General features: G+C 37.0%; 1 long non-coding RNA gene across 1 annotated transcript in view; it reads right to left on the bottom strand.

The window, feature by feature from the left end:
* Window positions 1-8293: 8293 nt before the first annotated feature.
* The window catches only part of LOC149181714 (uncharacterized), a 16383-nt gene continuing 2737 nt past the window's right edge, over window positions 8294-21939 (bottom strand). The window contains exons 2-4 of the long non-coding RNA XR_016257026.1: window positions 10717-10874; window positions 10291-10466; window positions 8294-10136 (exon numbers count right to left, since the gene is read on the bottom strand). This is a non-coding gene — a long non-coding RNA (uncharacterized LOC149181714). The remainder of the gene's footprint in view (window positions 10137-10290; window positions 10467-10716; window positions 10875-21939) is intronic.

Below are 21939 nucleotides of genomic sequence, written 5' to 3'. Positions count from 1 at the left end.
GGCCCTTTGACATGACTGTGTTTGACATGAGTGAATTCAAGACAAATTCTCTAATACCATTTTTATTTATTTGTCTCATATCCCTTCTAGCACCTGCAATGGCCTTCCTATCCACATGTTGAAGACAATCTTTTCTACAACATACATCTGCTGCCAAAACTCGAATTTCTTTCTCTTCATCTATTTTTGTTTGACATTTTGCAATTTTTTTTGTAGCCATAACTCGTTTAATCCTTTTATATGGCTTTGTTACATGCATATCAATTGAGTTTCTATCTTTTTCATTACAAAAGTACCCATCCCAATTGTTTAAGGGATTTGTGTCCTCTATAACATCCCATATCACCATTTCCTTGGATGGCTCCTTGAACTTTTCCTTGACCCTTAATATCACACCTTTGTTGTCCACCAACTTATTTATTGGCCATCTAACCAAACAGTGTATAGACATATCCCCAATTCTTCATATCTCACAATTTCCATCTATCTCTTCCAGAAAAACACCAAAATCCATTTCACCTAGTGTTTCACCCTCAACAATGTCATGCTCGTGGACATTAACTAGCAATCCTTTGGCAACGCACATGCTTGTTCCCATGCATTCATGTGTAAGAGAAACCTTTGTACATATGAATCTAACCCTATCTTGGGGAATATTTGTGGCATGATCATGACAGTGAGGCTCCAAATCTGATTCTGGCCAAATTTCATAAGATTCTAATGCACCCCCAATTGTATGCTCAAATATTGTTAGATGTGGTAGAGGATCATTATGTTTTAACACCTTATCGATTTTAACCATTATTCATCCTTTCTTTACCATCTTTCCATGCACTTTCTGCCCAAGCTCTTTATTGAATATGGAGCCCTCGCCCACCTTCACTCCATGTTGCAAAAGATCTACCTTGTTTCCAATAGAAAATGTGGAAGAAACATTTGCACCTATAAACGAATGTAAATAAGGTTAGTATTTACTCAAAAAAAACATTTATTATGCTATCAATAATATATAACACATGCTTCAATATTTTGATTTACCTATGTTGTGTCTCAAATCCATGATCTTCCATGGATGTATGTCCCCTTCATTAACATCCTCATCAATCAAATATGGTTGAGTTACATCAATTATCAAAATTGTAACATAACCAACATTAACCCTTTCTCCAACATAATAAGTTCCAAACTATGCAGATTCGACCCTTCCTAGCGCAATGACTTGATCATTAATAAGGAGATCAACATAGTCCCCTTTTGCCAAAATTATATTTTCCATTGTAGCTTGTATCAATTCTGTAACAACAATTAAATCGTAACTTGTAATTAAAAGGTTGAACTGTGTAAAGTGCGACTTTATATTTTCACAAAAACACACAACTTACAAAAAAGTAATATAAATGCAAAATTTAAAATAGTATGGTAGTAATATTGTATGTAATGAAACATTGTTTCCTCAAATGAAAGCTAACAATCAATATCATTCCTTCTACTATAAACATAAGCATATTGCTAGAAGCAACATTACGTGGTCAAATAAATCTAGCACATGCTAGATCTCCTTCTATGACAAACAAGCACATTGTCAATAAGAATATTCTAAGGCAAAGGAAATCCACCACATGCTAAATTTCCTTCTAATGTAAATAGAAGCATATTACTCACAAAAACATTTAAAAGTAAGAGAAATCTTACACATTCTAGAGTTTATTCTAGCACAAACACAATCACATTGCCAAAAACAACATTGCAATGTGAAAGATATCTAGCATACGCTTGATTTACTTCTAGCACAAACAAAAGCACATTGCCAACAATAACATTGTAGGGAAAACAAAATCCAACAACTTCTATCAAAAACACAATCACATTTCCAATAACAACGTCGCAAGGTAAAATAAATTTAACGCATGCTAGCTTTACATGTAGCATAAATACAAGCATACTACCAAAAACAACATTTCATGCCAGAAGAAATCTAGTGCATGCTATATTTCCTTCTAACACAAACAAAATCACATTACCAAGGTGAAGGAAATCTAACACGTGTTAGATTTCCTTCTATAATAAACAACCAAATTGAAAACAACAATATTGCATAGCAAAAGAAATCTAGCACAACTTCTAGCCCAAACACAAGCACAACATTTCCAATAACATTGCCAAGGTGAAGGAAATCTAACATTTGCTAGATTTCCTTTTATCATAAACAACCAAATTGACAACAACAATATTGCAAAGAAAAAGAAATCTAGCATAGTTTCTAGCCCAAACACAAGCACGTTTCCAACAAAAATATTGCAAGGTGAAAGAAATTTAACGCATGTTAGCTTTACATGTGACACAAATACAAGAAAACTACCAACAACAACATTGCATGCCAAAAAAAATCTATTGCGTGTTATGTTTCTTTTTAACACAAATCAAGAAAGTGTAATGGTGATTCTCTATTGTGAAGACCTATATTAAAAGTGGTGTAATGCTAATAAGACCAATCTAGCTACTACCACGATACCAGTGTAAAGTTTCATTGTTCAAAAATTTAGGGCCTCCTTAGTAAAACCATGCATGTCATATTCAGTGACTATGGCATACTCTGAGGTAGATTCAGTAATAAATTTTGTGCATCGATAGAGTTTTGGCATTTTCTGGCTAAGTTAAGGCACCAACACCACAACTGTTATGAATCACCTAGTCAAGTCTCAAGAGAGAGCCTCTTTTGTCTCATCACTATATCAATCCATGAAATGGTGGAGAGCCTAACAACCTTCTCTTTTAATCACTCAAGCTAGACCAAATTGACAAGTTGTATTCCTACCTAACCAAACATTTTCCATGTTTTTGCTTCCTCATAAAAAGATAGCAGTCTAGGGGTTATCCTGATGCAAAATGTACCTCTCGGCAAACTATGTTAACACCTTGTTTTAGGAGATTAACCCACTAGCCTTTGTTCTATGGTGACTTTCCAAACCCAATAGGTCCTCCATAAGATTACTCTCGTATTGAATCTAAAACCATTTAACTATGATTAATTGGTAGGAAGGGTCACAGTTTCAGGTTTGGACCATTTAGTCAGGTTTATAGCTTAAATGGCAATTTCATACTTCGAGTTAAACTATCTTTGACATATATAATATAACTGACCTAGTCCATTTTTATATCACTACTACAACAATCCATGAAATGTGCATGCAAGGTCTAAAATCAATGCTTAACTTGGCTTCCATAATAATGTTCCACATTTGAATGGACTTCCCAAAAGATTGCATTGTGTTTATATAATGCTTCATGCATCTCTAGTAAAAACTAAAGGCTAGATGCCAAATGTGTTTGTCAGATGTTGCTTATGAATGCATAAGATAAGGTTGGTGTATTTCATATATTCTCATGCATCTCTAGTAAAAACTAAAGGCTAGTTGCCAAAGGTGTTTATCAGATGTTTCTTATGAATGCATAGATAAGATTGGTGTCTTTCATATATTCTCATTACAATACTAAATGCTGGATCTAACTCTTCAATGGTCCATGGATTGAGTTTTAACTCGTTGAGGTATCTGTTACAATGGGCCAGTATCTTGAGCACTGGAAAAACGGGTTGCTTGGTTTTTTATTGAATTCGATTACAAAGGAGGTATGCTAGAAACTCTTGACATCTTCTACGGTCCTCACTCAACCACACAACAAGTGGATTACTAGGTAATCCCAATTAGATGTTTGGGGTGCCATAATACCAGACATCTAATATCAGAATGTTCACTCAGATTTTGTGGGGATCGTATCAAAAGGAATGGAATGGCTCCTGGTTTCAATCAGGTTCCTACTTTATATAATATGGAACACACCCCTCGGGAGCCCTCAAATGAACTGCGTATGTTTGTGCTTAAGGAGGTCAAATGAACTGCGTATGTTTGTGCTTAAGGAGGCTCCCATCCATAATTGCATAATAAAGGACACTAGTCAAATGGCTCTTGGAAAGATAATCCTTGGAATGGACTCCCAATCGGTGCCACATAGACATAGCATAATGGAGAATAATGTAGATTATATTATCATTCATATGGCAGGTCAACATTGACACATTTCCAAAGGCAAATATTCCAATCCATATCTAGATCTGAGGTCTTTGGCTTCATCTTCTCCCTTATATAAAAATACAGAAATGGATACTTCCCCTATCTCAATATAGATACAGATGTGGAAAACCTAAATATATGATGAATCGTTGGGTCTTGAGCTGCTAACAGTCAAAAGGGCCTTCTTTCAGGAAAAAAAGACGTTTATTAATCTGGATCACCCCGGAATTGGATTGACTAGGAAAAAGAAGGCATCAAGTATAAAATTATATCCTCTTGTGTTGGTGTGGGGTCCAAGCTCAATACATGATTTTATGAAACCATTGAAGCATCTCGTTATCCATCCATTGATCTGGGTACCTCCAATGAATACTACGAAGCAATAGAGCATGAGCTGTTCACTCTTGCTCCCCCAATCATCCAGTTTCTTCACAGGCATGAGCTGTTCACTCTTGCTGATATTGGCTGCCAACAATCTGTCATTTCTCCACTGTGTGGAGGATGGGGAGACTAAAAAAATTGTAGAATTATTTGGAATTAGAGTCAGGCCTTTTGCTGAAGCCCAGTAAGCTCCCATCCATAATTGCATAATAAAGGACACTAGTCAAATGGCTCTTGGAAATATAATCCTTCGAATGGACTCCCAATCGGTGCCACATAGACATAGCATAATGGAAAATAATGTAGATTATATTATCATTCATATGGCAAGTCAACACTGACACATTTCCAAAGACAAATATTCCAATCTATATCCAGACCTGAGGTCTTCGACTTCATCTCCTCCCTCATATAACTAGCATTTGCACTTGATGTTGCAAAGGAAACGCCGTAAGGCATAGAGTGGGGAAGAATAGCGACATCTGAATGGACATTGTTGAAAGCAAGGGTGGATGGTCAAAAACCAAGAAACCAAGTGAACAATGCATGTTTAATCAGAAGATTGGGAAAGTGTTCTTTGGACTGGTGATCATTGGTAAAATTGCAAGGAGGAAAATATATAGCAGTAAAATCTCACTGTTGGGAGAACAATGAGTGCACTTTGTCTGCAATATCTTTTCCTTCTGGTAGTAATAATTTGCATGTTTTAAGAAAACTTAATAATTTTTGTCATATTATAATTGGTGTATTTTTAATTTAATATAATTATTTATTATTATTATTATTTACTTTTTAGAAGGAAACACATACTTTTAACCATTAAGTTTTGTCATGTTATAATTGGTGTATTATGTTTTTTTTTTTTTTTTTTTAGCCAAATTTTCCTTTGATTCCCGATTAAAATCTATGTAAATTCAATTCTAGATTCTAATTCTAAGAAAAGCGGTTCCAAGAAAGGGATTTGATTCCTGATTGAATTCTAAATAAATTCAACCCTTGATTCTGATCCCAAGAAAGAGGTTCTCAAAGGGGAAATATATATAGAGAGAGAGAGATCCAATGGCGAGCAGCAAGGAATTTATTTTCCACTAATGGGCGAGTTCAATTCCCATTAGGACTTTTCCTGGAATCATGAGGCCACCTAGAGGTAGTGATCAAATGTGTGGCTGCACCTAGAAGGATTGTATTAAATGGTTTCATGACCCATGCACACATTAATGGATCAAAGGCCACAACAATTTACTTCAATATTAATCAAGTCCAATGGGTTACCTCAATTAGTTTAAATGGACTGTTTGAAGGTGGAGTTTGCCATGAGGTCTCTGGTTCAAGTCCTGATGAGTCTTGAGTCTGATTGGGTCCTGGTGGGTTACCAGCTGCCATTGTGGCTGGCAGTTGAGTTGTCCTCCATCTGGATATTCCAAGGGAAGAAGCGGGGGGGGGGAGTGGGGATCCCAAGTTTTTTTGGGGGACTACACACACACACATCATCCATCTGGATATTCTAAGGAAGTGAGGGGGTCCCCGAGGTTTTTTGGGGGAAAAAATATAAATATATAGATATATGTGTGTAGAGAGAGAGAGGTGCCCCTCTAACAGCAAAGAATCATATATAGAACTGAAAACCAATCACAAGAATCTAAAGTTCTATTCATATTTCATAAAAGCATGGTTCTGTTCAATGCCCATGAAACTACAGACAATAAGAGAGTATCACTGCATTGAGCATTTGTAGTTACATAAGAATAACACAAATCTTTATTTTTTTCAAGGGAAAGAATTGAAAGTAAAAGATTAGATGATTGATTTTACAGCGGATACAATAAAAGACTTATGTTCTTTTTATTTTTAGCCAAATTTTCCTTTGATTCCCGATTAAAATCTATGTAAATTCAATTCTAGATTCTGATTCTAAGAAAAGAGGTTCCAAGAAAGGGATTTGATTCCTGATTGAATTCTAAGTAAATTCAACCCTCGATTCTGATTCCAAGAAAGAGGTTCTCAAAGGGGAAATATATATATAGAGAGAGAGATCCAATGGTGAGCAGCAAGGAATTTATTTTCCACTAGTGGGCGAGTTCAATTCCCATTAGGACTTTTCCTGGAATCATGAGGCCACCTAGAGGTTGTGATCAAATGTGTGGCTGCACCTAGAAGAATTGTATTAAATGGTTTCATGACCCATGCACACATTAATGGATCAAAGGCCACAACAATTTACTTCAATATTAATCAAGTCCAATGGGTTACCTCAATTAGTTTAAATGGACTGTTTGAAGGTGGAGTTTGCCATGAGGTCTCTGGTTCAAGTCCTGATGAGTCTTGAGTCTGATTGGGTCCTGGTGGGTTACCAGCTGCCATTGTGGCTCGCAGTTGAGTTGTCCTCCATCTGGATATTCCAAGGGAAGAATGGGGAGGGGGTGATCCCCAAGTTTTTTTGCGGCGATTACACGCACACACATCATCCATCTGGATATTCTAAGGAAGCGAGGGGGTCCCCAGAGGTTTTTTTGGGGGAAAAAATATAAACATAAATATATAGATATATGTGTGTGTAGAGAGAGAGAGAGAGGTGCCCCTCTAACAACAAAGAATCATATATAGAACAGAAAATCAATCACAGGAATCTAAAGTTCTATTCATATTTCATAAAAGCATGGTTCTGTTCAATGCCCATGAAACTACAGACAATAAGAGAGTATCACTACATTGAGCATTTGTATTTACGTAAGAATAACACAAATCTTTATTTTTTTCAAGGGAAAGAATTGAAAGTAAAAGCTTAGATGATTGATTTTACAGCGGATACAATAAAAGACTTATGTTTTGGGCTGTCTAATTGCTTGTACAATGGAGAGACAAGGTGCCCAAAGAGAATTTGTAATTGCCTACAGAGCATAATAATTGACCTTTAATTTAAAGTAAACAAGACTATTGTGCAAGGTCGTCTCATGTTCAGCGATATGCTCTGACCTTCAGTCCTAATGATTCAAAATCGTTCCTTCGTGTAGGCCTCTGTCTGCAAAATTTTCTGAACTCCTCATCAGAACTAGAAGATTCTGATTGGTCTAGCTCAGAAGAGAATTTGGACTTCTTACATTTTGATCCATTAATCTGTCGATGACCTACCGTGTCATATTCACTAACCAATTCAAACTTCAAATATATTGCTGGAGATGGAGATTTTTGCATTTGAACTTGTACAATCAGGTTGAGTTTCCTGTTCATCATGATATTTGTTGGAATCATTTTTGTCCAAATCTATCCCAAGTCATTTTTACACAGTCACTATTGTATACCTATTGATCAATCAGAAAAGAAAAATGCTACTATGTCAATCAGAGATCAAATTTTGCTACACAACATCTTCTTTCATTGTGAGTGTCTCTTTGATGTCTTTTTAACATGCTGTTAGATCTGAAAAGGAAAATGTGATAAATCAGAAAGTTTTACCAATGGTGAACATTTGACAATGCAAAATGTTGGAAAGGAAAGTTGCTCAAATATGCATTCCTGGTCCATTTCCTTCCATTAGGACTTCTTTGTCACCATCAAGAGCCTTCAATGCCACCCAAGATTACTCCTCAAGGTCCTATCAGTCCAGGCCACTCTCTAGAGGAAATAGTAACCTAAAAGACTTTGATGAATCAAATTTAGTAGTATAAATCAAACCTTTACATGAGTATTGGGAAAAGCAGATGTTCGAAGCGTTTCCTGTACTTCACTTGACAATTTCTTTTTCGGCTTGCTCAGGATGAATGCAGCTTGATCAGAAGTTGCATCAATAGAAGTTATTCGATAGCCACTGTCCCAGCGTCTGTGAATACCTTCACTTGGATAGAGAAAATCAAGCTCAACAGACTAAACAGATGCAACTAGTAGTTAATGAGAAATAATGGTTTATTAAAGAGATTCAGATTATAAAGCAAATAGCATGGCAAATGCAACCTGAACTTTTGTGAAGAATAAAAATAATGCTATCTAACAGCAAAGAATCATATATAGAATAGATAACCAATCACAAGAATCTAAAGTTCTATTCATATTTCATAAAAGCATGGTTTTGTTCAATTCCCATGAAACTACAGACAATAAGAGAGTATCACTGCATTGAGCATTTGTAGTTACGTAAGAATAACACAAACCTTTATTTTTTTCAAGGGAAAGAATTGAAAGTAAAAGATTAGATGATTGATTTTACAGTGGATACAATAAAAGACTTATGTTTTGTATTTTTAGCCAAATTTTCCTTTGATTCCCGATTAAAATCTATGTAAATTCAATTCTAGATTCTGATTCTAAGAAAAGAGGTTCGAAGAAAGGGATTTGATTCCTGATTGAATTCTAAGTAAATTCAACCCTCGATTCTGATTCCAAGAAAGAGGTTCTCAAAGAGGAAATATATATAGAGAGAGAGATCCAATGGTGAGCAGCAAGGAATTTATTTTCCACTAATGGGCGGGTTCAATTCCCATTAGGACTTTTCCTGGAATCATGAGGTCACCTAGAGGTAGTGATCAAATGTGTGGATGCACCTAGAAGAATTGTATTAAATGGTTCCATGACCCATGCACACATTAATGGATCAAAGGCCACAACCATTTACTTCAATATTAATCAAGTCCAATGGGTTACCTCAATTAGTTTAAATGGACTGTTTGAAGGTGGAGTTTTCCATGAGGTCTCTGGTTCAAGACGTGTTGAGTCTTGAGTCTGATTGGGTCCTGGTGGGTTACCAACTACCATTGTGGCTGGCAGTTGAGCTGTCCTCCATCTGGATATTCCAAGGGAAGAAGGGGGAGGGGAGGATCCCCAAGTTTTTTTGGGGGGATTACACACACACATATCATCCATCTGGATATTCTAAGGAAGTGAGGGGTCCCCAGAGTTTTTTTTGGGGGAAAAAATATAAATATAAATATATAGAGATATGTGTGTAGAGAGAGAGAGAGGTGCCCCTCTAACAACAAAGAATCATATATAGAACAGAAAACCAATCACAAGAATCTAAAGTTCTATTCATATCTCATAAAAGCATGGTTTTGTTCAATGCCCATGAAACTACAGACAATAAGAGAGTATCACTGCATTGAGCATTTGTAGTTACGTAAGAATAACACAAATCTTTATTTTTTTCAAGGGAAAGAATTGAAAGTAAAAGATTAGATGATTGATTTTACAGTGGATACAATAAAAGACTTATGTTTTGGGCTGTCTAATTGCTTGTACAATGGAGAGACAAGGTGCCCAAAGAGAATTTGTAATTGCCTACGGAGCATAATAATTGACCTTTAATTTAAAGTAAACAAGACTATTGTGCAAGGCCATCTCATGTTCAAGGATATGCTCTGACCTTCAGTCCTAATGATTCAAAATTGTTCCTTCGTACAGGCCTCAGTCTGCAAAATTTTCTGAACTCCTCATCAGAACTAGAAGATTTTGATTGGTCCAACTCAGAAGAGAATTTGGACTTCTTACATTTTGATCCATTAATCTGTCGATGACCTACCGTGTCATCTTCACTAACCAATTCAAATATATTGCTGGAGATTTTTGCATTTGAACTTGTACAATCAGGTTGAGTTTCCTCTTCATCATGATATTTGTTGGAATTCCCACTTTTCGAATAGGTTATTTTTGTCCAAATCTATCCCAGGTCATTTTCACACACTCACTATTGTATACCTATTGATCAATCAGAAAAGAAAAATGCCACTGTGTCAATCAGAGATCAAATTTTGGTACACAACATCTTCTTTCATTGTGAGTGTCTCTTTGATGTCTTTTTAACATGCTGTTAGATCTGAAAAGGAAAATGTGATAAATCAGAAAGTTTTACCGATGGTGAACATTTGACAATGCAAAATGTTGGAAAGGAAAGCTGCTCAAATATGCATTCCTGGTCCATTTCCTTCCATTAGGACTTCTTTGTCACCATCAAGAGCCTTCAATGCCACCCAAGATTACTCCTCAGGGACCTATCAGTCCAGGCCACTCTCTAGAGGAAATAGTAACCTAAAAGACTTTGATGAATCAAATTTAGTAGTATAAATCAAACCTTTACATGAGTGCTGGGAAAAGCAGATGTTTGAAGCGTTAATCAAGCTCAAGCTCAATAGACTGAACAGGTGCAACTAGTAGTTAATGAGAAATAATGGTTTATTAAAGAGATTCAGATTATAAAGCAAATAGCATGGCAAATGCAACCTGAATTTCTGTGAAGAATAAAAATAATGCTATCTAATTTTTCAGAACAAAAGATCACCTGATTTGAAAACCCTGCATTCCTTGACATAACCATACCCCGTTGATTTCTAGCAGTTGCCATTGATGTCACATAAAATCCCTCTTTCCATTTCCTGCTAATCCATTTAAATGGAAATGAATCGCTCACTTTATATGATTGTTGAGTATAGAGTGTACCTAAGATAAACCGGTGCATCCTCAGATCACTACAAGGAAGTTTAGTAAACACTCAAAAGCCTCAGCATCAAGAGTATTTCCCAGAAGCACAAACATTACAGATATTACTCCAACAGTCCAGAGTAACAATCAATACCCCAACTTCAACAACATGGTTTGATTTACTTTAGGAACAACTATGGCTAAATAAAACTCCAGCAAACATTTATGGTAGCTTCTATACTCTTTAACTTCGAGATATCTAGCTTCTAGAATCTATACTCTTAAACTTAAAAATATTAATGGTACAGAGATCTAATTTTAAGGTATTAGGACCATTTTTGTCGATGCATGCATTTCACTTCAACAATGTTCCTTGCTATGTTCAGGTTGTTTAGAAGTTAGAACGTTGTATAGGTTCATATGGTTACAGGGTGTTTTTGGTCAATTTTGGATAATGGTACCACCTCATTGCATTAGTAACTAGGCACTACATATCTTTATATGTTCTTGACTATGCTACAGACATGGTCACAAGTGACCATGACACATGGGACTAGAGGCCCACTTCAATGTCCATCATTTTTTTATGTTTGTTGCATCCATATAACACCCAAAATATTATCTGCTAAAGTGGAAACAATGAATATTGGCCAATACACAGGCTGTGCTATTGCTTTGCAAAATATAGAGCCTATGTCCCCTGGCTTTTTCAATCAGCAAGAAACATAACCTTGCATACTCTGTTTCGAATAAAAACTATTAATTTACCTCTAGATTTCTCTTCCAAGCCAAAGCTACTACATTCAACCCAACCTATATCTCCCCTCCTGATTAAGGCTTAAGATCTTCAGTGGACACAAGTCTGTCTATATGCAGCTCAGAGTTCCCGTGGCATCTATCTTTGCCTACTTCCAATCAGAAAATAATATAATTTTATGAATGCCCACAAACAACCAAGGGTTAGGTCAATGGGAGCAGATAGTAGAGTACAAATTTCATTTTTACACAGTCACTATTGTAAATCTTTTATGGACTTCTAAATGCTTTACTAGCTTCACAACTAATATGGGAATGTTTAACTAAGGATAAAAGGCAATGAGCTGTTCACTCTTGCTCCCCCAATCATCCAGTTTCTTCACAGGCATGAGCTGTTCACTCTTGCTGATATTGGCTGCCAACAATCTGTCATTTCTCCACTGTGTGGAGGATGGGGAGACTAAAAAAATTGTAGAATTATTTGGAATTAGAGTCAGGCCTTTTGCTGAAGCCCAGTAAGCTCCCATCCATAATTGCAGAATAAAGGACACTAGTCAAATGGCTCTTGGAAAGATAATCCTTCGAATGGACTCCCAATCGGTGCCACATAGACATAGCATAATGGAAAATAATGTAGATTATATTATCATTCATATGGCAAGTCAACACTGACACATTTCCAAAGACAAATATTCCAATCTATATCCAGACCTGAGGTCTTCGGCTTCATCTCCTCCTCATATAAAAATACAGAAATGGATACTTCCCCTATCTCAATAGATACATATGTGGAAAACCTTAATAATGATGAATCGTTGGGTCTTCAGCTACTAACAGTCAAAAGGGCCTTCTTTCAGGAAAAAAAAGACTTGTATTAATCTGGATCACCCCGGAATTGGATTGACTAGGAAAAAGAAGGGCATCAAGTATAAAAATATATCCTCTTGTGTTGGTGTGGGGTCCAAGCTCAATACATGACCCCAACCAACCATGCCTCTAGTACTAGATAGAGTGTGAATGAAAATCAAAGCAGAATTTGCAGTCTTAGACCAAGGCTAATATCCATAAGTGCTCTCCAGTCAGCATTTCACTCATCCTGTGCAGACAAATTAGAGAAATGCTCAAACAAAGCATTTTTAGCACCAGCACCATGATTTGATCTATTATGAATTCCTTTAAGACGGACTCAATTTACAAACTAGCTATTAATGTAGTAATGTTATTGTCCAAACAAAGCTGAAAAGCACGGGCAAGAAGGCAACAGCTCTAGCATTACTACAGTTACCAGTAGAGTAAAGTTCAGAAATACAGGCACTAAGACAAACAGCTATATAATCAATTTAGTTGTCATCTCAGTAAAGTTTACAGGTGCAGGCATTAAAGATAATTGCAAAATTGAATAGTGCACAACAATCAGGCAGATCATTGTCAATGAAAAACATCACTTGTCTATTGTCATTTAGAATAGCATCACTTGTCTGTTGTCATTTAGAATAGGTGCCAAAGGCAACTGCCGGGAAAAAAAAGATGTACAAAGGGGAAAGCACAACAAGTGCACCCTAGAGCATGAGCTGTTCACTCTTGCTCCCCCAATCATCCAGTTTCTTCACAGGCATGAGTTGTTCACTCTTGCTGATTTTGGCTGCCAACAATCTGTCATTTCTCCACTGTGTGGAGGATGGGGAGACTAAAAAAATTGTAGAACTATTTGGGATTAGAGTCAGGCCTTTTGCTGAAGCCCAGTAACTATGAGAAGAGGTTTTTGCATTGGCTCATTCAAAATTTTGAAAATAAACTGTGGTTATGGGAAAACAGATGGCTCTCTTTAGACAGTAGGATGGTCATGATAAAGGTAGTCCTACAAGGTATCATTGTCTACTGGATGCATTTGTTTCATTTTCCAATGTCAATTATTCACAAAATCAACTCCACCATGGCAGATTCCTTATGGGTTGGGTCCGGTTACAAAAATACGCTTCACCTATCTAAACTAGACTCAATTTGCAAGCCCATTGATGGAGGTTGGGGCATCAAACACACTCACACTTTCAATCTGGTACTTCTCATCAAAAATCTATGGACGGCCTTCAAGTGCCTTGGTATTTAGCAAAAAATCATTATTAAAAAATATCTCAATCATGCTACCCTGGAAAACTGGATCCTAGTTGGGGCTCCGGTTAAGAATAATGTGTCTTTCATTTGGAATATCTTGACGAAATCTAAGCCTTGGATACAGGGATATATAATATGGATGGTTAGACGTGGCGACATAATTCGCATTGACCTTGATGCAATCATTGATTGGCTGGGAATCACATTCTTCCTCCCCCAATCATCCAGTTTCTTCACGGGCATGAGCTGTTCACTCTTGCTGATATTGGCTGCCAACAATCTGTCATTTCCTCCTCTTCCAGTTGGCCACATGCTGAAAATTTGGCTCTTCTGATGGAGCTCAATGTCAAATGGGAAAATTACAGATCTCATCTCTATCATGCAGATATTGCTCTGTCTAAGAGGGCAGATAGGCATTCTTGGGGCGGTCTTTCTCATGGTGGAGAAATCTCTACCAAAGAAACATACAAGTACATATACAACATGCAAAGGTAGTGCACTAGAACTATTTAGCAAAATAAAGGCACCACCTAGTGCTATGGATAATTCAGTTGGTTGAACTACATAAAGTATTTCGAGGTGTGAGTTCAATTCTCTTTGGTGCATCCAGACTTGACCTGACCAGACTTTATGTGTTCAGTGGCCATCCAGTTCAGCCCTCTACAGTAAATCAGTCTTATCATATCTGGATTCATATTTCCACCCACTACAAAGGTCTAATCAGACCTGTAGCTATTTATGGACACCGTTCAGTCTACTGGCCATCCAGTTCAGCCCTCTATAGTAAATCGGTCTTATCAGTTCTGTTTTGATATTTCCACCCACTAGAAAGGTCTAATCAGACCCGGTCTTATCAGTTCTGTTTTGATATTTCCACCCACTAGAAAGGTCTAATCAGACCTGTATCTATTTATGGACACAAGAAATAAAGAATGAAATGTTTCAGGAAGTTTCCGGGCATCCACCATGGCTCCAGCCACTGTAACTGCTGCAACTATTAATCGCTCTGAGAAGCCATATTCAGATCATTAAGAAGATTTTATATATGATCTTCTGGGTGGAAGTTTTCTTGTAACTTGCTTTTGTTTTGAATGAACGCATGCTGGAGAAAGCAAGTCCGTTCATATGAATGATAGACGCGGGTGGGGTGAGAAATCAGAGACGTGGGGGCTCTTTTGTCCTTCTGATTCAACTTGATTGATGTCCAAATTTACCTCTGAAAACTCAGAGAATGCATGTCCTTGGAATGGTATTTGGTGTATGCAACACACCAGAGAATTGGTTGCCACAATATTCTCTAAATTAGGATTGGAAGGTATCATTTCCTCATCGCTTCACAATCTCTAGTTATTGTGCACTCTGAATCTTATAAAAAAAATTGTCATTGAAAGAATTCCATCATAGTTTGTGTAGCTTAAAGCGCTCCTGGGAATACATGACCTTAGTTTTAGTTCGCAGTGGGGTTTTATTTCAAAGGAACTGTCTAATTCTACTCACCTTTAAGGGGCAAAACTTGGAAGTTTGAGAGGGTCCATACTTTGAATGGCCTTAAAGGAAGTATTCCAGCTCCTTTGACTTGCTGAACCCATCTTGATTCTCTGTCATCTTTTTGGCTTGAATCCAACTAGATCGATCTCATCTTTAACCACAGATCTGTAATTTTGGGATAGTGTTTGTGGATTCATTCAACTAGACACCACAATTACATTGGCACCTATGTAAATAACAGATCTGATGTTATATGGGCATGTAGCTTCAAGGACAGAATGGCGTAAAGCCATTGCCACTTTGAGTCAGTTGGCCTTCCTAAACCTGTGTAGAAGTAGCCTCACCAGCAAGATTTATGAACCCATCATGAGTTAACCTTGACAAATCTATGAGCAAGATTAGATCCAGCAGAAAACAGCAAGGAGGGACTCATTCCTGGAAACAAGCGGAATGGAGAATAGTGATTCCCCAATCTGCATGCAAGTTGAAAGTTGAAGCTTATATATAAGCAAGTAACTTGTTGTGAGGTATATTTTTTTGGTGGGTCTGATTCATGCGAATTTGAACTTTAAATTTCATGGTTTACATAATATTTCATTACATGGTAGTTAAATAGATACAGTTACAAAGAACCAAGGTGTCCCAGATCTGAGCAAAAATGTCCCAGATCTAAGCGGAATACAATTTTTCCAACATCTGTGGCAATTCTCTGTGCTCATTTTAATCACATCTTTGCCAATATTTTCGGAATTTTGGCCATCTGCATGGAAGCTACTATTGATACTCAATGGAAATCTGGACTCAGTCTTTTCAGCATCTATGGCAGTTTTCTCTGCTCATTGTTCCTCGACCAACTGTATCCAGCTTGCAGCTCAGTGAAATCTAGTCACAGCCTTTCCAGCGTCTATAGCAGTCTTCATCATTGTAATCACTTCTTGGCCACTATACGAGAGTCTTGAGCTAACTGTATCAAGCAGATGGGTACACGGGAAAATGCACTGACAGGTGAATTTCCTGGCACGTTGTACCTATTCAACGATCTTAGAATTTTAAGTTGTGCACTGGGTTTTCGTTTTTCTTCACTGGTCTCACGGTTTTTATATTCCTGGATTACAGATCTAATTAAGTTGTTTTTTATTATAATAATCTTGCAGGTGTTGATTTGAAGGGAAGTTTGAAGCTTGTTTGTTATGGTGTTGGTTTTATACAACAATAAATTCACCATAACAAGTTCTGGGAATTTGTAATCAATATTTGGAAAATCCGGTGGAAAGAACAGAGTATAATTGTTTAACACTAGCATGGGAAGCCTTAAAAGCCTGCCATTATTGAATTTGTATGCAAACAAATTGGGAGGGTAAATACATGTTCCTCTTCCTCAGCAATTTCTCTGGACTAATCATCCCTGAGAAGATAAATCCGAACAGGTACACATTCAAATCTTCGATTGTGATTTCGTTTCAAAGAAAAAATGCATAAAGATATTACCAGCTAGAGGCGTGCAGTGCTGCAGTCCCTCTAACGGTCAGATTCTGTTGGTATGGTCCCATTCAACAAGTTGTTATATGGAATTTGGATCCATTGAAAGTGTGTGCAATTAGACAATTCCTTTGGAATAGAGCCGTATCGCAAAATAAAGGTGAGGTCACTAACATTCCAGTAGTGCTTTAAGTTGTCCAAACTATGATGAAATTCTTTCTGTCAAATGTTATATGAAAGATTCAAAATGCAAATAACGAGAGGTTATCAAGAGATGGAGAAAAGTGTATCTTCCAACCCTATAATTGAAGAAGATTATGGCATTGGCAACCACTCTTCTAATGTGTTGTCTGCATGAAATACCATTCCGCAAGCATACATTCTTTGAATTCTCAATGACCCAGTTGGACAGTGTTCCAATTATATCAGAATTTAACTGCCTTTCATAATTACAGTAAAGCCTCCAAGTCCCCGCTTTTAACTCCTTGCCCTCAATGGATGATGGGAATTGATCAGCTTCCTCCAGTGTGTGTCCATTCAAAACAAAATCAAGCCAAAAAGAACATTTGCCAGGGGGTGATAAATTTGCAGCAGTTACTGGGGATGGCATGAACACAAGTAGCATCATAACACCACTTTATACAGTTCTTCCATGTTGAGAGCTGGGATTGCATTCTCTGGTCAACTGGTCGTTAATTGCATCCCTTTGCATTGTAAATTTCGTTCGTAAGGATGAAGGCATTGTCTATCTGTTTAAAATTTTATGAAAAAGAAATTTTATTATTGAAAGAAAGGAGTTGGAAGTATAATTCCAAGTTCTTAAGCAGAAGTCTTAAAATAGATGAACTTTTACCATAATATGTACTTAGCATTGAGTGTGATGTTGAGGTACACAAAACTCAGCTGTATGAAAAAGGTGAGCTTCGACAAAAGCTGTAAATTCATACTTGTGGCTTCATTTAGGCTATCTTAGTTTATTGAAAATAAAATTTATGTTTTTTTATTTATGTATTATAATTTTAACAAATGATTGGAAGCTTGTGAAAATTGCATAAAAAGCCAAAATCTAAAAATGGTGAAAATCAATAGGGTCATCAGAGTCTCCAACATGATTTTCAATAACCACCCATACTATATAGGTTGTAAATGTGGTATTATCATAAAATATTATAGCTTGCAATTATCACAAGTATAATAAAAATCATAATATTATTGGTAAAGATTATTGTATATGAAAAATTATGGAAACAATCATGTAGAGATTTTCTAACAAAATTATAGGTTTGAGGAAAACTCAAAGATAGTTTTGAGAAAGTTAACATGGGGCATGTATTAGAAGGGAATTTTTTTTTAAACATTCAAAATCATTGGAGTGATGATGATGTATTAGGTCCAAGACAATTATGGTGTGATAACCCAATATAACAAACTAGAAATCTAATTTTTGCAAAAGATGCATGAGAGGCTTACATAGGTTAGCATCATGGGTGATAATAATCAAATATAATAGCAGGAGCAACTCTCCCTAGCCAAGTCAACAACCATGCACAAGGTTTATTTTTTGCAATTTGTTAGTGTTATTTTACACTTGTGGCATTATTTTCTCTTTCTCTTTTATTAGAGAGACGTTTAGGGTTCAATCATGACATATAACCTCATGGAAAGGTGTTCCACATCATGATCTATCATTTCCTACTTCTTGCTCATTTACTGGATCTTTATCTTAGCCTCAACGTTTTATTATAAATAGAAGAGGTTTTCAAGTCACTTTGTACACACACTTAACTCTTGATCTCTCTCCACTTGTTTTGGGTTTTGCTGGCTAGAGAGATCTAGATGATGAAGCCCTAGACGCAAGAGGAAATGAGATAGTCTGGCCATAGTCAAGAAGTATTCTATATGTTGTCCTAATAGAGATATGATGCCCTAACCGCAGTCCAAACTAGGAGTTGAAGTTCTTGTTCAGTTGTGCACTAATCTGCTATCAAGGGAGGGCTAATGCTGCCCTAAACGCAGTCTTAAAGGAAGAGTCATAGCCGCAGCCTTGGAGGAGCCCTAGTTGCTGTACAACGTGCCCTAGCCACAAGCCTTATATGTTGTCCTAAAGGGATTAAATCAAAGTGAAGAGAGGCTCCTTCGATGTCCCAAAAGAAGGCTCTTCATCACAGCAAGGAGGCTTCCATACGCTGTCAAAGGAAGCTCCAAAAGAGCCTAGCACAGTCTTCTATTCACAGCTAAGACGCAGTCAAAGAGAGCCTAAATGAACCCTAATCCACAATAAGAAAGAGACTCAATACACAGTCCTAAAGGATGTGTTTTAGGTGTTGTTCAAGTAAGGAGACCTAACACATCTTAGTCGTAGTCTTGAAGCCCAACCGCGTTGAAGGGAGAAGTCTCTACAAAACTTCTTATGAGGAGGACCTTATACGCTGTCAAAAGAGGTTCTAACTTTGAGTTTTCTTCTAGTCTGGGTACTTGTCTATGATTTATGGCACATATGCATGCCTTGAAAGTGTGAGAATGCGCAAGAATAAACTCCTGGGATAAATACCCATTTGATTATAAGGACTTCTCTTACATTGATGTGAAAGTGTCAGGAAGGAAATTTGCAGATATCTTAACACAAAAACAAGCAATCACATTCCATTAAAATGCACTTAACTTTACATATGCCCAAAAGCAGAGGAAATAACTAAGCTGGAATCTGATCCAAGAAAATGCCCCATATTATCATCCTATGCTTAGTAATGCTTTACAAGGAAATGGGTTGGGTATGTGTTTAAAGTTTGTACAATCAAAAAGAAAGAATCTAAAGGTAGCCCCAACAATCTGAACAGGCAACAGGATATCAGTTTACCAAGTCAATCTAATAATGTGGCACATATGGACTCATCTTGATATTGCTGCCTTGAGTTTACTGGCTATTTCACTTGTCAAAGCGAAGAATATTCCCTTCAATTATGTGTATACAATGGGCCAGTATCTTGAGCACTGAGGAATCAGATGAACGCAGTTGATTTTATCTCTCTAGAGGTAGCAATGGTGTATTCTAGCTGTGTAAGTGTCATTTAATGAGGTTGCAACTTTTCACATATTACAAAAATACGTGAATAAATGGCAAGATCATAAACAACCACACAAAACGGTATTGTTTTCCATTGAGAAGAATCTATATACCCTCTCAAGGTCTTGCAAGGCAAGGACATGGATTGAGAAGAATATATATACTCTTCTCAAAATATTCTAGTTCTCCAAGTCGCAACCGGCCTCAAGAACTTAACAGTTGGGAAGCATTGAAACCATATTCTTGTACTCTGGTTTTCGTCATATGATTAATTAAGACACTAAAAAACTATACAAACATATGCATCCTATGATAAAATCGGTATACCCTATCAAGGTCTTGAAATGCAAGATCGGCTAGATTCACCCAGTTTTGGGTTGCGGTGTAGATATACGTATACTGCTCAGCCACAACTAGTATTTTTCCTTCATCGCTTTCTTAGCAAGTGCAGAAGTGCCAAGAAAAAAAAAATTATGATTTTTTGGAAGGTCAATAGTCGCGGGGTGTTTTAGTATAATTTTATCCCTGAGATGACAGGTTATGACGAAATCTGCAACGACTGGGAATCCGGTAGGGTATACGATGGGATGTAATGATTCTCGCTGGAGTGGGAGGAAGCTGCTATGGTCCCTGTCTCTTTACTTTCCTAGTTTGCTATGATATCGCTTGTTGTGCGTCTTTTCTACTTTCCTCGTTCTGTATGGTCCCTGTCTCTTTACTTCCGTCTCTGCAATTCAAATTTCTATGTGTACGATCGCAAATCTTCCCCGTCCGCAGACGAAATGGCTAACCTTCACTCTACTCTCCACAAAAGAGATCTAATTTGTCAAGTTTTTAACCCAAAGGATCCATCTCCCTAATGATTCATAAGAATACCTAAGCATAATCATAACTTTACAAATTACTCAGAGTGGAGGGTCCCTCTTAATCTCCACCCAAATCGGCACTAGTCGTCATTGTGCTCCCTCTTGATGAATCATCTCCTCAAACCTTCGATTTGATGTGCAAACAGAAAAAAGCAATTCAGGGAAGTGGAGGTGCTTTGAATTAATCCGCCCATTTTTAGTTGTGATGGGCTGGGAGCAATGTCAAAGATGATTGCAGGCAGGAACTGATCAGGGAAAACTCTTTGATTACCAAAGAAAGTGGGATGGTACGCCTCGGCAGAGAAATGCCCTCCAAATACTAATACTAATGAAAATTGTTTGTGACTCCATGCAATGGAAAAATGATTCAAAAGAATTTATTTTCGAGTTGAAGAGGTGACCCCAGGAACAACTTTTGTGCCCTCCATAAAATCGAAAACCCCAGGAACAACTGTTGCGCCCTCATACAATCTAAAAATGATTTCAAAAGAAATTATTTTCGAGTTGAGGAGGTGACCCCAGAAACAAACTAAGGAGGTGCGTCAGGTGGATATAGAGGGGGCTACAGAGGAGGCAGGAATGGCACTGGAGAGGATCGAGAAGCTAAAACATACATAAAAATTTTGCCTGCAGTTTCTACACCCTATCTTCAAAGAGCTATTTTTTAAGAAAACAAACAGAAAGCTAAAACACATACTGTTTTAGGCAAAAACTATGGAAGATCGGCCTCACAGAAAAAATAATAGTAAAATGCAGAGCTGGTAAACCTGTCTTGGTATTACTCCTCAAAGCACGCTGATCTGTCGGCTCAAAAGTTTCCCAAATCGTTGAATACCAAATATTTAGAGCCCAACTTGCCAAATATCATATTAAATTAATAAGCCAGCTGGTTCAGAAAATAAGCTTCCTCCTGGCGTGAACCCTGACAGTGACACCTTAATCACCGTTGGAAGAGAATGTTCAGGCGACGAGACTTCGAGCCAAGGAGATAAGAACAGCCGATTCGAGCCAAGCCAGCCAAGGAGTTAAGCGAAATTTTAAATTTTCCCACAAATTTTAAATTTTCCCATAAAATTTTAAATTTTCTCCCAAAAATGTTTGAAAATTTTCATCATAATAATTTTTTAAATATTTATTTGCCAACAGTTCTATTAATTTGCGCATTTATTTTATTAATATAAACCATATAATATTAACTAACCTTTGCATCTCTAAACAATTTATAAACACACTTTGCATCCTATAAATATTCATTTAGAGGCATTGGGAAGTGGTTTTGTACAATGTGCATGGTTTATATTATTGCTAAATCTTAAAA

Source organism: Pinus tabuliformis, chromosome 3_2 (genome assembly GCF_031772625.1).
Source record: "Pinus tabuliformis cultivar Carrire ecotype Pingquan chromosome 3_2, CPIR1, whole genome shotgun sequence".
Taxonomy (NCBI): Eukaryota; Viridiplantae; Streptophyta; class Pinopsida; order Pinales; family Pinaceae; genus Pinus; species Pinus tabuliformis.
Note: the sequence above shows the minus strand (reverse complement) of the source record. Positions and strands in the feature narration are given on the sequence as shown.